A 16,350-nucleotide genomic window follows, 5' to 3' on the forward strand; every position below is an offset into this window, starting at 1 on the left:
TTACCACACATCCACTCGCTCAGGTGGTTAACACAAGACTTACAGGCTACATGAGGTGCCCATTTCTTGTCTTGGTCACCCAAATGACATTTGAAGTAACTTTTGTAGTTCAGTCGAACAGCTTTTGTGATTGGTTTCTTGAGGCTACCAGGAGTGAAGGCACCACATATGTAGCAAAAACTGTCAGCACCGTTCACACACTTGCGACGTTCCATGTTTTGTTAATTTCAGAGTAATTACAAATCATGCAGGTGTAGATATGCAATATCATGAATCAGCAAACTGAAACAAACAAAAAAGCACAAATCAGGACAAAATAATTGCATAAGTGGAGCCAATGAGCATATAAATTACTGTATGAATAGCATGGTACACTAAATATATAGATATGCTGGTTCTGGAAAACTGAGCCTGATACAGCTATACGAATGTCATAATTGAGTTCAGCACATACAATTACACTAGAATCAGACTGTTTTGATCCAGAACCATGAGAATTTTTTTTTTTTATGTTGACCAGTGTAATTTATGTTGCAGTTAACTTGTTTACTTAATAGTACAGTAGACGTATAACTTCAGTACTGTACAGTGTATGTTAATACAGTACTGTACAAAGAACAAAGGCATCGGGGTTATTGCATAGAGCTATAGTTATCCAGGGACCTTGACTTCTAATAATAACTGAGGAGTCTTGGATTTATTTAGCACTGTCCTTATCAGTGTGTGTGTGTATATATATATATATATATATATATATATATATATATATATATATATATATATATATATATATATATATATATATATATATATATATATATATATATATATATATATATATATATACCTGTATGTGTATGTGTGTGTGTGTGTGTGTTTGTGTGTGTTTTTCATCAGTCCATATAGCACGCGGACTTCCATAAAGGTAATGATGTAAAAGTATAAAAGTAAAATAATGATCTAACTAAAGGTCATGTTGTCTACTGCAATATTCATTTTTTACACCATAAATACGTCCAAATTAATGTATTTTTCATTATTTTTATGTAGTTCAGAATAAAAGTTTATATCTGCTGCAACACCAAAAGGAGCTGCAGCTTGTATTATAGAAACATTACAACTTACAGTGTCTATCTTTACACATCACTTTAATTTTAACATTAAAAATGTTTATTTCGTGATTTTTTTAGATAAAAGTCATTGAAGACGTCTGAAAATGCTAAATTACTATGTGTCAATATCGATAAACATGATGCTTAGGGCAGTTAGCTTTTCTAGTATCGCTGTTGTCCGCAGTACACTCGTCGCGTTTCAGGTGCGAAAAATGACCTTACTATGCTTTCGAGCGCTTTCTTACCATTAGACACAAGGACATCCGCAATTTTGTTTCTACGTTAAGGAATGCCAACAGAATTTTATCTTTGACGATTACTTGATGAAGGTCCTGATGGCCTGAATATCTTTAGTTCTAGGAATTTCTCCTCAGTACAGACCTGGGGATGCTTTGTTTTCTCCAGCCAGGCTAACATCAACATCCTTAGGATCGTTTTTCATCAGGAGTCACACTTTCATTTAGTTGATTTTCCGTCTCACCCTAACCCCCCCCCCAACAAAAAATATTTGTCTGCTACATTTTCTTATGGTTACTCTTCTCTTCAAATTGGTTTCAAATGCATCCATTGGAGGGGTGAAAGAATTCACCCCAAATCGTTGACCTGGCAAATGTGTAACACGACGATGTCGTCTCAGCGGTAATGACGTTGATGCTTGTCTGTGTATGATACCAGAGACAGGTAATGTCGGTAATACCGAGTACGTCGTTTTTCGATGACTTGAAAACTGCTCAGCCGAATATTCAAGAAGTTTCCGTGTTAGGTAGCACAACCGCCTAAATTTTTAAGTGCGCCATTGTTCAGTACTTAGCTACAGGCAGACAATATTGTAATCATTATTATTTTCATGATTACCTTAATTTTGTCTTCCCTTTATGTTTAATATCGGTATGAAAATGTCGCGCGTTCCTGGCTGGTGAAGTTAATCTGCATCAGTTAAGCCTCTTAGGCATAGTCAATGAATGTCAAATTTTCAGAGGAACCGCCAAGCTTCAGAACTTAACATAGGACAACATATGACAAGAGTCGCAGCCTCACAGGACATTGAACTTACCGCCACTGAAGCAATATTTGAGGGGGGGTATTGTTCCTGATATGCTGGTCGTCATCACCCTAGTTGTTATGATCCCGGGGGGAGGGTTAGTTACTGATGTTAAGGTGAGAGAAACTGTGCACGTGACGTTGAGTAGGAATATAATATTATATGTTTAATTTGTTTAGTTTATGTCATATATTAAACGAAATTTTGTCTCTTTTTAGAGCATTTTACATATCGACTTTATTTATAAACCGATTTTTATAAAACTTGAAACGCATTATTTTTTTGAGGTCCCTTCCGTATATGCGTCTGGCGATAGCTAAACTATTTTATCTTTCACACAGACACACCAACCAAACCCACTGACCCATACCATTCTAAGATCGTAGGATGGGTTCTTCTGCTATATGAACACTAAATTGATTTATAAATCTACCAATTACTAAATAAATAACAAAAGTACGAAGGCCCTGTCATTACCTCCCGTGGCCATCGACCATGACCATTTTCTATCATCACAACACTAATTTCACCCGCAACTCATCTAAATTTCTCCATTATGTACTCCTTCAACAACAAATAAGAAAAAAAAATGCTCTATGTCTTCACCCCTGCTGAACCAAAAATTCTAAGATCTCTACATCTTCTCTTATAGTTCTGTCAATGTATGTGAAAATTAGTGTCATCACAATATGTTTACGAAGGCACATCATGACAAATTGGGTCCAGCTTTCAAATATTCCTACGTTATTTATTCTGTCTCAAATGAATATGTAAGAACCAATATTTCCAAAATTCGCAAGTTATTTTTCTTGATTTTCTCCATGTGACAAAATTATCAAACTGTCTCACTCAATATCCGACTCAAAATGATAACAAAAACACTCCAAGAAAAACCTTACCTGAATGCGCTTTTTCTCGCGTCGTCAATCTGGGGATGAAAACAATTATCATACAACCCTTTGAGAATACAGACCGTAGCCTATATCGCTAATAGCTTCCCTGTTATTTATTGAACACACATCTGCCCATTATACCTAATTTGCATATGCGTGACATGAGCCAATTGAAGATGTGTGGCATTCACATTTTTTCCCCGTGCTGGGGTTGATGTGATAATCGCTATGCAGTGTGGTCAGGGTACATGGTTGGTGGTGCAGTGTGTGTGTGTGTGTGTGTGTGTGTGTGTGTGTGTGTGTGTGTGTGGTCAGGGTACATGGTTGGTGGTGCAGTGTGTGTGTGTGTGTGTGTGTGTGTGTGTGTGTGTGTGTGTGTGTGGTCAGGGTACATGGTTGGTGGTGCAGTGTGTGTGTGTGTGTGTGTGTGTGTGTGTGTGTGTGTGTGTGTGTATGTGTGTGTGGTCAGGGTGAATGGTTGTGGTGGTGTGTGTGTGTGTGTGTGTGTGTGTGTGTGTGTGTGTGTGTGTGTGTGTGTGTGTGTGTGTGTGTGTGTACTACACTCTCTAATGTTGCCCACTTTCGGCACCTCGGCTCCCACCTGTCCACCACCGCAGACATCGATGAAGAAATTCAGCATCGGATCAAATGTGCATCTCACGCCTTGGGCGGACTCCGAAATCGTGGCTTCAGCTGTAGGGAGCTGAAATTATCCACAAAGTTGCACGTATATCGAGCATGGTCCTGTCTATCCTACTATATGGCAGTGAGACATGGGTCATATACCTCACCTCAAGGCATTTGAAAACTTTCACCAATGTAATTTACGTTCCATCCTCCGAATTCGCTGGGAAGACAAGAGAACAAATGCCAGCATCCTTGCTGACACCAACTGTAGGAGGCTCGAGGCTTCGATTATCCGTGAACAACTACGTTGGACTGGCCATGTTACCCGCATGGACGACAGTAGACTGCCAAAGCAGGTACTTTACAGTCACCTAACGAATAGTAAACGTAACGCTGACGGGCAACTGAAAAGGTATAAGGATAGTCTTAAGACAAACCTGTAAGAGTGCCAAATCGACTCCCTCACCTGGGAGTCGATTACTCCACATCGTAACGCTTGGAGGAGCACCACACGGAAGGTGTCAATACTTTCGAGTTAGCCCGACTGCAAACCGAGGCAGATAAGCGCCAACGTCGGAAAGACGCTGCCACCGCCCCTCCCACAGTAGATGGATCCCTTCACATGTGCAACTCACTAACCTAGGTGACATCCCTAATAACCCATATAATTTTACCATAGCTGGATGATCGTCATACTCGATTCCGGGTGACAGCAAGGTAGTAGTAATAATGTGTGTGTGTGTGTGTGTGTGTGTGTGTGTGTGTGTGTGTGTGTGTGTGTATTAAGGCAGCCAGAATTACTGTGAATCCAGCTCTCTTTAATCTGTAATTACATCTGATGCTGTACTCATCAAACGCTTGAAACTGAAACTTAAATTCTTAGAATTAATCGTTTGTTTTTAGTGCTGTACGTTGGACATATTAATTTTAATTCTAATTTATCATTTCCACCACATACCAACTTACTAGCCATTCGGGCGGTTGGTCTGTTTTTTTTTGTTTTTGTTTTTGTCTTTTTTACTTTGTCATGAACTCTATTGTCCAGTATTAGTACATGAGGATATCTGAGTACCCGGAGGAAGCTTAGGATGTTTGGTAGTGTCACACTGAACAACACCTTTCCTACGTCTGTCCCGGGCCAGGACTCGCATCCAGAACACAATAGTGAGACATGCGCACGTTAACGATGTAAAGTTGTGGAAATGTGTTCCTCCACCTCCACTTGTAATTTGTGTCTCCAAACGGCAAAGTTGCAATAGTAGTATCACTGTTATGAATGAATGAGTATTGGTCATGTAATGACGGACGTGATTAGTGGATAGGTTTGTTATAGGTCCTATAGGTTGACCCTTTGGAGACAGGGTTACCACAAGAGGTATAGGAACACATTTCCCCAACTGTACCACCAGTACCCCGTGGGGGAATTGTAACAAGTTTAGAACAGGTTAAAATATAGGCGTTTCACAGGTCTTGCATGGGTGGTTTTGTGTGGTTGTGAGGTAATGTGGTAATGTTGAGGGGCGGAGCCAACGTGGGCGACGGTAATGTGGGAGGAGGCAACGTGGGCAGCGGTAGTGTTGGCGGCGTGCTGGGGTCTACTACACACTGGGGACAATGGAACACTCAGGCGTAGTAGGGGTTGAATCTCGCATGTTTGTCGACTGTTTCTGAGTTCCAATGGAAATAGTCGACGCTCAGATTTTCCGCCTGAGCTTCAGGTCTCATGCAGTCAGTCAGTCACACCATCAGCCAGTCATACCGTCAGTCAATCACACCGTTAGTCGGTCACACCGTTAGTCAGTCACATCGTCAGCTAGTCACACCGACAGTCAGTCAACCGTCAGCCAGTTACGAAGTTTCAGTCAGTCGTCCACACAATTCTAGTCAAACAAACAAATTGTTGTGCTCTTAAAACGAACCCGTCTTAGAGTCAAATAGGCGGAAAGCACTCTACTGGGCCATTAAACAGTCGAATCAAGTCAACAACCCATATGGTAGGATATAAAGACAGATACCCAGTCAACAGTCCAAGCCTAACTCTCAACATGTAACACTTCACAACTTATGAGGAAAAGTCTGACAGTCAATTTAAGTCAAATGAATACACTGGACCATCATAAAGTCAAGCAACAATGACGGGGAGGTGAAGACAATGACTCAGTTAATAGTCTGTGTCTACTGTCAATAAGCAAGACCTCACACGTTGCATGTTGCATCATCAGTGTTTCGAATAAGATTAAAGAAACCAGGTCACAGGGCAGTATATCATATTCTTACAACCTAAAATAGTACATAACAGTTACAGCAAACACGTGACATAGCAAATACCGAACCTCCCCCCCCTCCCCCCCGCCCAGAACAGCACTGCTAATCTTATGACAAATAGGTTACAGGAGCAGTACAACCTTGAATATAAAGGTTCTGGGTTTAGGATATTCAATCGCTCATACTAGTCGAGTTTTTCACCTAACTGAACAGAGAGATTAGGAGGGAGAAGGAATGTCATTTCTATGTAGAGTCTCAGTGAAATTTTAACGCCATTTTGATTTCTAGATTTTGAATCCTGAGTTAAGTAAGTCAATCTGGTTTATTTTGAGAGATAACCATCGTACGAGACTTTCACAATCCTAGTTTTTAATAGATTACGTTAAAATTTTCCTTGTAATTGTATAAGTAAAACGCATCAAACTTCATCAATTAACCTAATGTCCATAATGATATCTAAATTGTACTGAAACTCTACAGTGACTAGATACGTATTGTGATCCCTGGTTAGAGGAAGTAAATTGACAAGTGAATCTCCTGAAAGAATTTAGCACCAAATAAAGACTTGGAATGATGGCTGCAAGACACGTAAACAGATACACCTAAAGCTGACGTTTAAACCCGCTGGAATGAGTTACCGGAGATAACTACTGATTATCACACACCTGCCAAATAATGCCAGACACCTACCAAATACATCCAAAGCTCCCAAACACTATCACAAACCTGCCAAACACTACCACAAACCCGTCAATACTACCACACACCTGTCGTATTCTACCACACACCTGTCGTATACTACCACATACCTGTCGTATACTACCACACACATGTCAAATACTACCACATACCTGCCAAATACAACATACCTGCCAAAAATGCTACATCTGCCGCATATCACCACACACCTGCCAAATACTACCACACACCAGTCAAATACTTCCACAAACCTGCCAAATACTACCACACTTGCCATATATCACCACATACCTGCCAAATTCTACCATACACCTGCCAAATACTACCCCACACCTGCCAAATATTACTACACACCTGCCATATATTACCAGACTACCTCATACCTACCCATTACTAACACATATTCCTAAGTCAGGCTTGGTTGGTTCGTGTCGTGTGCAGTCATAAATAGTATACACCGTAGCCGCCCTAAAAGATACTAAAATCGCACAAATTCAAAGATTATAAGCTTAAATAACATCACATAGGTCTACTATACCTATCCTATACGGTAATTGTTAAACATCTCCCATCATCAATAACTGCCTAAACTAAACTGGTATCAGATAATGGCTACGGTAATTGCTGAATATTGACCATTAATATTGCCTAATTTAAATATTATGGCAAAATGAATTTCTAATTAGTAAACATTGAACATTACTACTGCCTACCCTGTTATCGCGTCAGCTTGGAACATTAACAAGAATGCCCGGACCTGCAGTGATATTTCAAGGACATACTGTACAGCATAGTGTGCGACCCCACAAAAAAAAAACGTACGTTGGCGAATCAGAATGTGGACCAAAGCCTGATTACCAGTGCTGGGCTGTAACACGACCGAGGGAGATCAACTCGCATGCAATGACTCCAGTCCTTCTCTCTTCCTTCGTCCACTCAAATCATACACACTGACACCCACACACGCACGGAACAGTGTTGGTGTGGTTGTGTTAGGAAGCTGTAACCAACACAGGGCAGTTCTGTGTGACGCAGGTAAAAGAGTAATATTATTTGACTGTATGGCGTAACAGTGGCGCAGGTAGAGCAATGATGATACAGTGACGCAAGTGCAACAGAAATGATAAATGGAAATGACGCAGCAGTGACGTAGCTAGAACAGTGTTGATACAGTGACGCAAGTACAACAACAATGATAAATGGAAATGACGCAATCATGACGTAGGTAGAACAGTGATGATACAGTGACGCAACTAAGTACGTAAATACTGTGATGTAGATAGAAAGAGGTTGAATATTTGATACAGTCGAGTTTCCAGTTTACGTATTATAATCATTCCAACAACCTCATCATTCTCTCGGATCTCTCCCAAGAACAATTCTTTCCTTTCATCACAGAAGACTAAGGTGGTCAGAATTCTCATTCATAACAAAAGACGATTTTTTTTCTTAACTGGTAATATAAGAATGCATCTAAGTAACAAATCTATGCGAGCGTACAAAGGCAGAAATGTTTTTCTCTCACAGTAAAATCCCTTTCAAGATGTCATTTGTTATTTACTTAAATGGCAAGTAGTCTGTCCTCCGTGTTTTCATCGAAGTGTAAAAAAAAAAAACATAACTAAACTATGTATGATTCTAGGAGAAACAAACCACTGCGTACAGTCTACCTTGATAATAATATCGCACAAGGTTTCGTGCTGTTGGTTGGTTGGATGGATATATGAGCAATAGGGGTTGGGTGTAAATGGGACTGCCCAGTATGGGCCAATAGGCCAGCTGCAGTTTCCTCCATTCTTATGTTCTTATGTTCTAAACCATAGCTTAGAATTGATTCTTCAAAATAACCAAGTGCCGACGGCGCTTAGGCCACATCCTACTTGTCGCGCTTTAGAAAAAAATATTTAAAGATAGTATGGATAGTAAATTGCACTTCGTAATGGATTCCATTACGTGAGAGGAGTGTTTTGACATGCGTATCATGGTAAAGTTCATGACAGAAGAATGTTAGATTACACTTCCACAAAATAAGAATACTAAATAAGAACCGAACTTAGGTTACGGTAGGCTATGTTAGGTTTTAACTAATCACTGTCTATAACTTATGTGGCTTACATTAAATAAACAACATAAAAAAATATCATTAAATCTGAAATGAATAACATACAGTATTGCCGCTCAGGTAAAACCTTCTGAAGTATAGCTTTAATGTTTTTGGCGAGTGATTGGTAAAAACATTTTTCTCTGCATTTTAATAATGTAACGTTGTAAAGTTTTGCTAAAAGAATATCTAGGAAGACACAAGGGTTATTCTAGGGTCTTTTTCCTGGGCGTGTTATGATAATTCGGTAACAAATAACAAAATGGAAAAATTTAAAATTGACAAATTTTAAAATGATAAAACGAGCAGTTATTTATAATATTTACTAAATGTATGTGAAACAATAGACATTTGGTTGGCAAACGTCAAAATGTTTAACGCGGTCAGGCAAGGCGGAAGGATGGAACTCAGTGAGAGAGAGAGAGAGAGGGGGGAGTGTTTGCCAATAGCTATTATGGACTAAGAGAAGTATTATTAAGGACTGTGCAGTGATGGCCGCTTGTGATCCGAGCATTAACGAAGGTATTGATGGACGGCGATGATGAGGGAATAGGGTGAGAATATTACTCGTGTAGTCATCTCATATGGTAACCCTGCTAACAAAACAAGGCTGTTATCACTCGGTAGTTTTAGATTGAATTATGTGTATTTACGTAATTAAGATATTTTCATTCGTTAGTCTCAACAATATTTGTACGTTTTTCTCATTATTATCCCACATCAACCTGTGTGTTATCGTGCTTATCTTATTACAACTTCTCATAAGGCCTACATCTAAATATTGTACGCTTTAAATTGTTTACTATGCTGACACTATATTTCATATTGCTGCTACGTTTTCCAGTACGTGTTGTTATGTGGAGAACTTCAAAATCTATGTAAATCTGCGTAATAATAATAATAATAATAATAATAATAATAATAATAATAATAATAATAATAATAATAATAATAATAATAATAATAATAATTATTATTATTATTAACGTTTTTAATGAAAGTGCATGGCAGCCGTAAGGCTGAAAATATACAGGTATATAATGGGTCACTTGATTGACAAATAATAACAAGTGATACAAATATGATATATAATAACAAGGTGGGGAGAAGGTTATACTACAGGGCATTTCAACATAGTGACACTGCAAAAAGGTAAGATTGGCTGGTTGATTATGAGTTGTTGATATTTTTTACAATGGTTGGGAAAGCTGTTCTTATAGTGTTCAGTACGTGGTCGAATGGGCTGGATTGCTTGTGGTGTCGAACAGCAATTCGTGGAGAGGGGATCTCGGGTGGAAGTAAGAGCCGGTGTCGAGGATGGTGCAGAAGCTTCTCACTAAATTTGTACATGAGGTCGTGGTGATGATCGGAGAGAGCCGAGAGGGTCAGTGTGTTGAGCGCCTCTTCATATGTGGAGTAGGACGGGGGGGGGGGGATAATCTTGCATGCACTCTTTTGCACTTTTTCTAGGTGTTTCCATTGTGTGGCATTTAGGGAGGAAGACCAGGCAGGGGAGGCACAGGTGAGCTTGGGAAGTATGAATGTAGAGTCAACACTGAGGAGCTCGGGCGCAGGAACTCTAAGGGACTGGAGTCGGCAAAGGAGGTGGAGACGAAAACTGGAGGATTTGATAACTGTACTGACGTGTGTTTTCCAATTTAGTTTGCTGTCTATAGTGTGTGTGTACCTGTGTGAGTGTGCGCGCACACATGGTGGTGTAACGCATCTAGTGTGGCAGCATTATGTTAGTGTTAAGGTGCAGGCACTGCTTGCTTCCTCTCGCTTTCAGCTACCGCCGCTGAGTAACCCTCGTGGCGAACTGGAAAGAAACTTGCATAAGTTTCCCCTACAAATACACAACCTCTTCACCATAAAGATTCCTCCTGTGCCTCCTCATGGCAACACACGGTAACTGGGTACCTCGTGGGCCCTGGTTAGACCATTAGGGGATCTAGGCGTAGCAGTGGGTCCCAGAGGGGTGGTGCATACACTCACTGGCATGTGGACACGTCCTGGCGTCTACCAACCACTGCTCCGCTGCCTTGCGGGTTAACCTTGGTTGGTATAAGGCTATGGGAGTAAACCCCGAACGAAAAATCTCTGTTGTGGAGCTCCGCATCAGGCAGACATGCTTACAGAGCTCCAACAAGATCCCAAAGGCAGTAAAGGCAGAAGAGGTGACCACCGTGGGAATCCAACGACTACACCTACGGACGAAGGCAAACCACGATGGACAGACTACTAAGGCGAAACCCAATAAACTGGGCTGTCGGTAGTCCATTGCAATACTCCCTTTCCACAGTCATTGCAACACTTGCACCACTGAATCAGGAAAAGGGAGAGCCAAGATGTGTGGTTGTAGCCTGCGCTCCTGCCTCACCACATAAATCAACTCATGCGCAGCCATTATCCAGCTCATCATACTAATCATCATTATCATCAAAACTCCTATACCTCAAAAAGTCCTTTGGCGACGGACGAGTGGCGACAGGGACAGGAAGAGATGACTGCCGGGAGTCCCTAGTCACAACTCTGCACGTGGGCGGCACAAATAAGATGGTCTTTTATGCACTGGGGTCTAGGCAGCAGTGCAATCCGGTTCTGTCTGTGCGACGGAGCAGCCCTTTCGAGGATCCACTCTGCTCACCCCATATGGGGAGGGGGCTAGAAAAGGCGCCCAAAACATAGCCTGCCTAGAACCAACCTGAATGGGCAACCGCACCTAGTAAGGTCATCCTTATGCGGTCGAAAATACAATCATAATCACAGATACAAAACAAACAAACAATACAATTTCTTATGGTCGCTGCAGGGAAAGTCAGGACCCTTCTGGATACTGGCACAAATGAGCATCCTCAAACAAGAACCACCCTTGTGGCAAAAGAGCTGGCTAGGTATAACATCGACATAACAGCCATTAGTGGTCGACTCACAGAAAGGGGGGTCTGGCTATACCTTTTTCTAGAAGGGTAAGCCTGCTGCAGAGAGAAACCGCATTTTTGGCGCTGGCTTTGCCATCCGGCAACGCATCCTACACAGCGAACTGAAATGTCTGTTGGGATCAACGAGCCCCTCATGACGTCCAGAGTCCCACTGAATCACTCACGTCTTGCCTTTTTCATCAGTGCATACGCCCCAACACTGCATGCAGAGAATGACGTCAAAGAGGCCTTTTATGCCAACCTTAACAAAGTGCTAGTCTCTATCCCCAGAGAAGATAAGGTTGTGCTCCTTGGTGAGTTGAATGCCAGAGTTGGCAGAGATGCGGACATTTGCCAGGGAACCATAGGGAGAAATGGACCAGGCAAGTGCAATCCCAACGGCCTACTCCTCCTCAGCAAGTGTGCTGCACAGAACCTCACTATCACGAATACCCTGTTTAGGCAGGCCGACAAGTTCAAGGGTTCGTGGCAACACCCACGATCCAAACACTGCCATCTCAATGACTACATCATTATCAAAGAAAGAGATCGCCGAGATGTGCTCATCACCCGAGCCATGCGTGGCTCAGACCACTGCGACACTGATCATCGGCTCGTCAGAACCAAGCTCTCACTTCACGTCGCCCCAAAACGGCGAAGGCAACAAGCCTCCAGAAGAGGTTTTAATACTAAGCATCTGGAGGATCCAGGGGTAGCACAAGCTTTCAGAGAGCAGCTCGAAAAAGAGCTGATAAACAACCTGACAACATACGACCCAAATCCCAGTGTCGAATGGGGTATTCTCGACACTGTCATGACAAAAACTTGCAGAGAGGCCTTCGGTCAGATCGAAAGAATACACCAGGACTGGTTTGATGAAAATGAACTGGCAATCAATGTACTTGTCGATGATAAATGTGGTTTTAACTGACTGGCGGAACAACCCTCAGTCTCGGACCAAAACTGATACCTTCTGCAAATAGAAAGAAAAGGTCCAGCGCGAACTTTGCAAACTAAAGAACGACTGATTTAAAAATAAAGCAAGTGAAACACAAAAATTTGCAGATCAGCATAAGATTCGCGAATTTTCAAATTCCACTAAATCATTTTATGGGACAATCATTCATGGTGCAACCCCCCTCTGCTCATCCGACAGTAACTCCCTGGTTAAAAACGAAGAAGACATCCTTCAGCACTAGAAATTCGCTGCACAATCGAAACACCGATGTGGATGTCCTGACTACCCAGCAGGTCTCTCAGCATCCAGAGCTGGCCCACCACAGCTATCCTCGATCCCTGGGTGAGGTAGCTACTACCATCAAACAGATGAAAAAAAACAAAGCCTCAGTGCCTCTGTTTACCAGCTGTCTCCACTCTCTGCCGGAAAATATATGGGAAAAGGAGGAAATCCCCAAGCTCTCAAAAATGCCTCCGTCGTCAATATTTATAAGAACAAGGGAGACCGGTCAGACTGTGGCAACTACCGTGGGATGTCGCTGCTGTCCGTAGCTGGCAAGATTATCGCCCAAGTCTTCCTAAACAGACATCTTCCTGAGGCGGAAAACTTCCTCCCAGAATCTCAATGTGGCTTTAGACCCTCACTTGGCACCACTGACATGATCTCTGCTGCCCGCCAGATACAGGAAAAGTGCAGAGAACAGCATCGTGACCTGTACATGGTCTTCATCGACCAAACCAAGGCTTTCGACTTGGTTGACAGGGAAGCCCTCTGGCGGACCCTCAGCCTTTTTGGCTGTCCATCAAAATTCATCGCCATTGTGAGGTAACTCCACAATGGCACGAACGACAGTGTCCTGCGCAATGGTACGCAGTCTGACTTCTTCCCCGTCCAATTGGGGGTAAAACAAGGATGTGTACTGCCACCAACTCTGTTTTCCATTTTCTTGGATGCCTTCCTTACTCGTGCCGGTGCTAATTTAGCCGGAAGGGTGGACATCCAGTACCTGATGAAGGGTTTTTTCAGCATAAGACGACTCCAGGCAGAAACAAAGGTGTCGGCAGCTTCCATTACTGAACTTCACCATGCAGACGACCTTACCCCTGTCGCTCAAAGTGAACGCGATTTATTGGAGATCCTGAACACCACCTATGCAGATGCGTATGCACACTTCGGCCTTGAGGTGAATGTACGTAAGACTCCGATTCTCTTTCAGCTTGCCCCTGGTTCAGTCATACCTCCACCATCCAATCAGCTTAACAGTACTATCCTCTCTAATGTTACCCACTTTCAGTATCTCGGCTCTCACCTGTCCACCACTGCGAACATCGATGAAGAGATTCAATGTCCTGATCAGATATGCATCTCAAGCCTTTGGAAGACTCCGTACCAGTGTCTTCAGCTATAGGGAGCTGAAGTTGTACGTGTATCGAGCAGTGCTCCTCCTCGCCCTGCTATATGGCAGCGAGACATGGGTCACATACAGGAGACACCTCAAGGCACCTGAAGACTTTCACCAATGTAGTCTACATTCCATCCTCCGAGTTCGCTGGGGAGACAAGAGAACAAATGCCAGTATTCTCGCTGACACCAACTGTAAGAGCATCGAGGTTACTATTATCCATGAACAACTACGTTGGACTGGCCATGTTACCTGCATGGGCGATAGTAGACTGCCAAAGCAGCTACTTTACATTCACCTAACGAATAGTAAACGTAATGCTGGCAGGCAACTGAAAAGGTATAAGGATAGTCTTAAGACAAATTTTCGGGGAGAACCACACGAGAAGGTGTCAATACCTTCGAATTAGCCCGATTGCAAACCGAGGCAGACAAGCGCCAGCATCGGAAAGACGCTGCTTCAGCCTCTCCCACACTAGATGTAGCCCTCCACATGTGCAACATTGAACGACCCTGCCGGTCCCGTATCGGCCTCTCTAGTCACCTCAGAGCTCAACAACGAAGGTGACATCCTTAATAACTCATATCATTTTATCATAGCTGGATGATTGTCATACTCAATTCCGAGTGACAGCAAAGTAGTAGTAGTAGTGTGTGTGTGTGTGTGTGTGTGTGTGTGTGTGTGTGTGTGTGTGTGTGTGTGTGTGTGTGTGTGTGTGTGTGTGTGTGTGCTATCAACAGTTATCCTTAACGCCTTGTCCGTAGATTCAAGTGAACTCTACGATATATTTCGCTCACAAACTGTACTATAAACCAGTGTATGATACTTGCAACACTGGACAATGTATTGTAATTGTACCATTGTTCAAATATGATTATCATACTACTGATGATAGTATGATCAATATTACACCACTAACCAAAGCATGATAACTACATTAATTTTAACCAACGTATGATAATTATACCAAAGAGCAGGGTACCAAAATTTCTGTTTGATGATAATTTTACCAGCGAACTAAGTTTACTAAGGAAGCTACATTTATAATAATAATAATAATAATAATAATAATAATAATAATAATAATAATAATAATAATAATAATAATAATAATAATAATAACCTGAAGAGACAAGCCTAATCTCCTAAACAAGATTTATATAAATGCCAACACACTCAAATCATTTAAATAATTATATAAATTCACGCGGCATATGCTCACTTTTGTGGTTTTGAAGCGCTAACAGGGTCATTAAAGAATAAAAGAGTATACACAGTCCTTTATGGTTACGAAGAATTAAAAATCTACCTCCAAGGGAAATTCTTTGAGACTCTCCCCGTGAGGCATCCCGGCCCGGACAGAGGACCTTCCGTTTTAAAGAATAATTGCTTCCTTAGGTTACTGTGCGTCGGGAGCCGGCTGTCCTTATTTGGCTATTATTATGAAGACTCTATAGTGGAAACACTTGGCTGCTATATGAACGCCTCTTTAGTGGTAATTCTGAACTCCTCTACAGTGATAATAGCTATTTGTAATTTGAACGCCTCTATACCTGGTTGTTATGAAGACCTCTATAGTGGTAATGCTTGGTTATTATATAGTGTTATAACAAGTGCTACATCAGTCATCCGTATTGGTAACCCAGATGGAATATACTGTAGAAATCTGTTGTTTGTTGTTTTAAGTTTTACTGTGTTTTGATAACTGTTTGCACCAGATTCGGTTATGTCAAATCAAACACTAAACAGCAACTTTTAAGAATTATGAAAGATACAGCTTTCTTATTCATGCCTGATGTTGATCAAAATTTAAGTTAATCGCTAAAAATTTTGTTATTCTATTAAGCATTCAAGTTCTCGCATAAAAAATCACGAACAACTTTTAAATGGCTTGTCGATGTCCACCATTTCAAAGCCTTCATATTTTTTCGTTATATATATATATATATATATATATATATATATATATATATATATATATATATATATATATATATATATATATATATATATATATATATATATATGCTGATAACCACAAGGAAACAAGAAAACACGAAGTTCCCAAGACTTTCGTGTTTTCTTGTTTCCTTGTGGTTATCAGCATGTACCTGGATCACGCACACCTACAGTGATTTACTTGCGTATATATATATATATATATATATATATATATATATATATATATATATATATATATATATATATATATATATATATATATCACAGTATTACGTAAATTATCATTAATTTGCTCTTCATTAACACTGTAGTTAATCTGAATATATGCATGTAAGGGATTAATTCACTAGACGGGTAAAAATACAACT

At 41.1% G+C, this 16,350-nt stretch overlaps 1 long non-coding RNA gene across 1 annotated transcript in view; it reads left to right on the top strand.

Moving 5' to 3' along the window:
• The window catches only part of LOC121873201, a 112,090-nt gene that overhangs the window by 95,099 nt on the left and 641 nt on the right, over positions 1–16,350 (top strand). The window lies entirely within an intron of this gene.

The sequence above is a fragment of the Homarus americanus genome, unplaced genomic scaffold (genome assembly GCF_018991925.1).
Source record: "Homarus americanus isolate GMGI-L3 unplaced genomic scaffold, GMGI_Hamer_2.0 scaffold32929, whole genome shotgun sequence".
Classification (NCBI taxonomy): Eukaryota; Metazoa; Arthropoda; class Malacostraca; order Decapoda; family Nephropidae; genus Homarus; species Homarus americanus.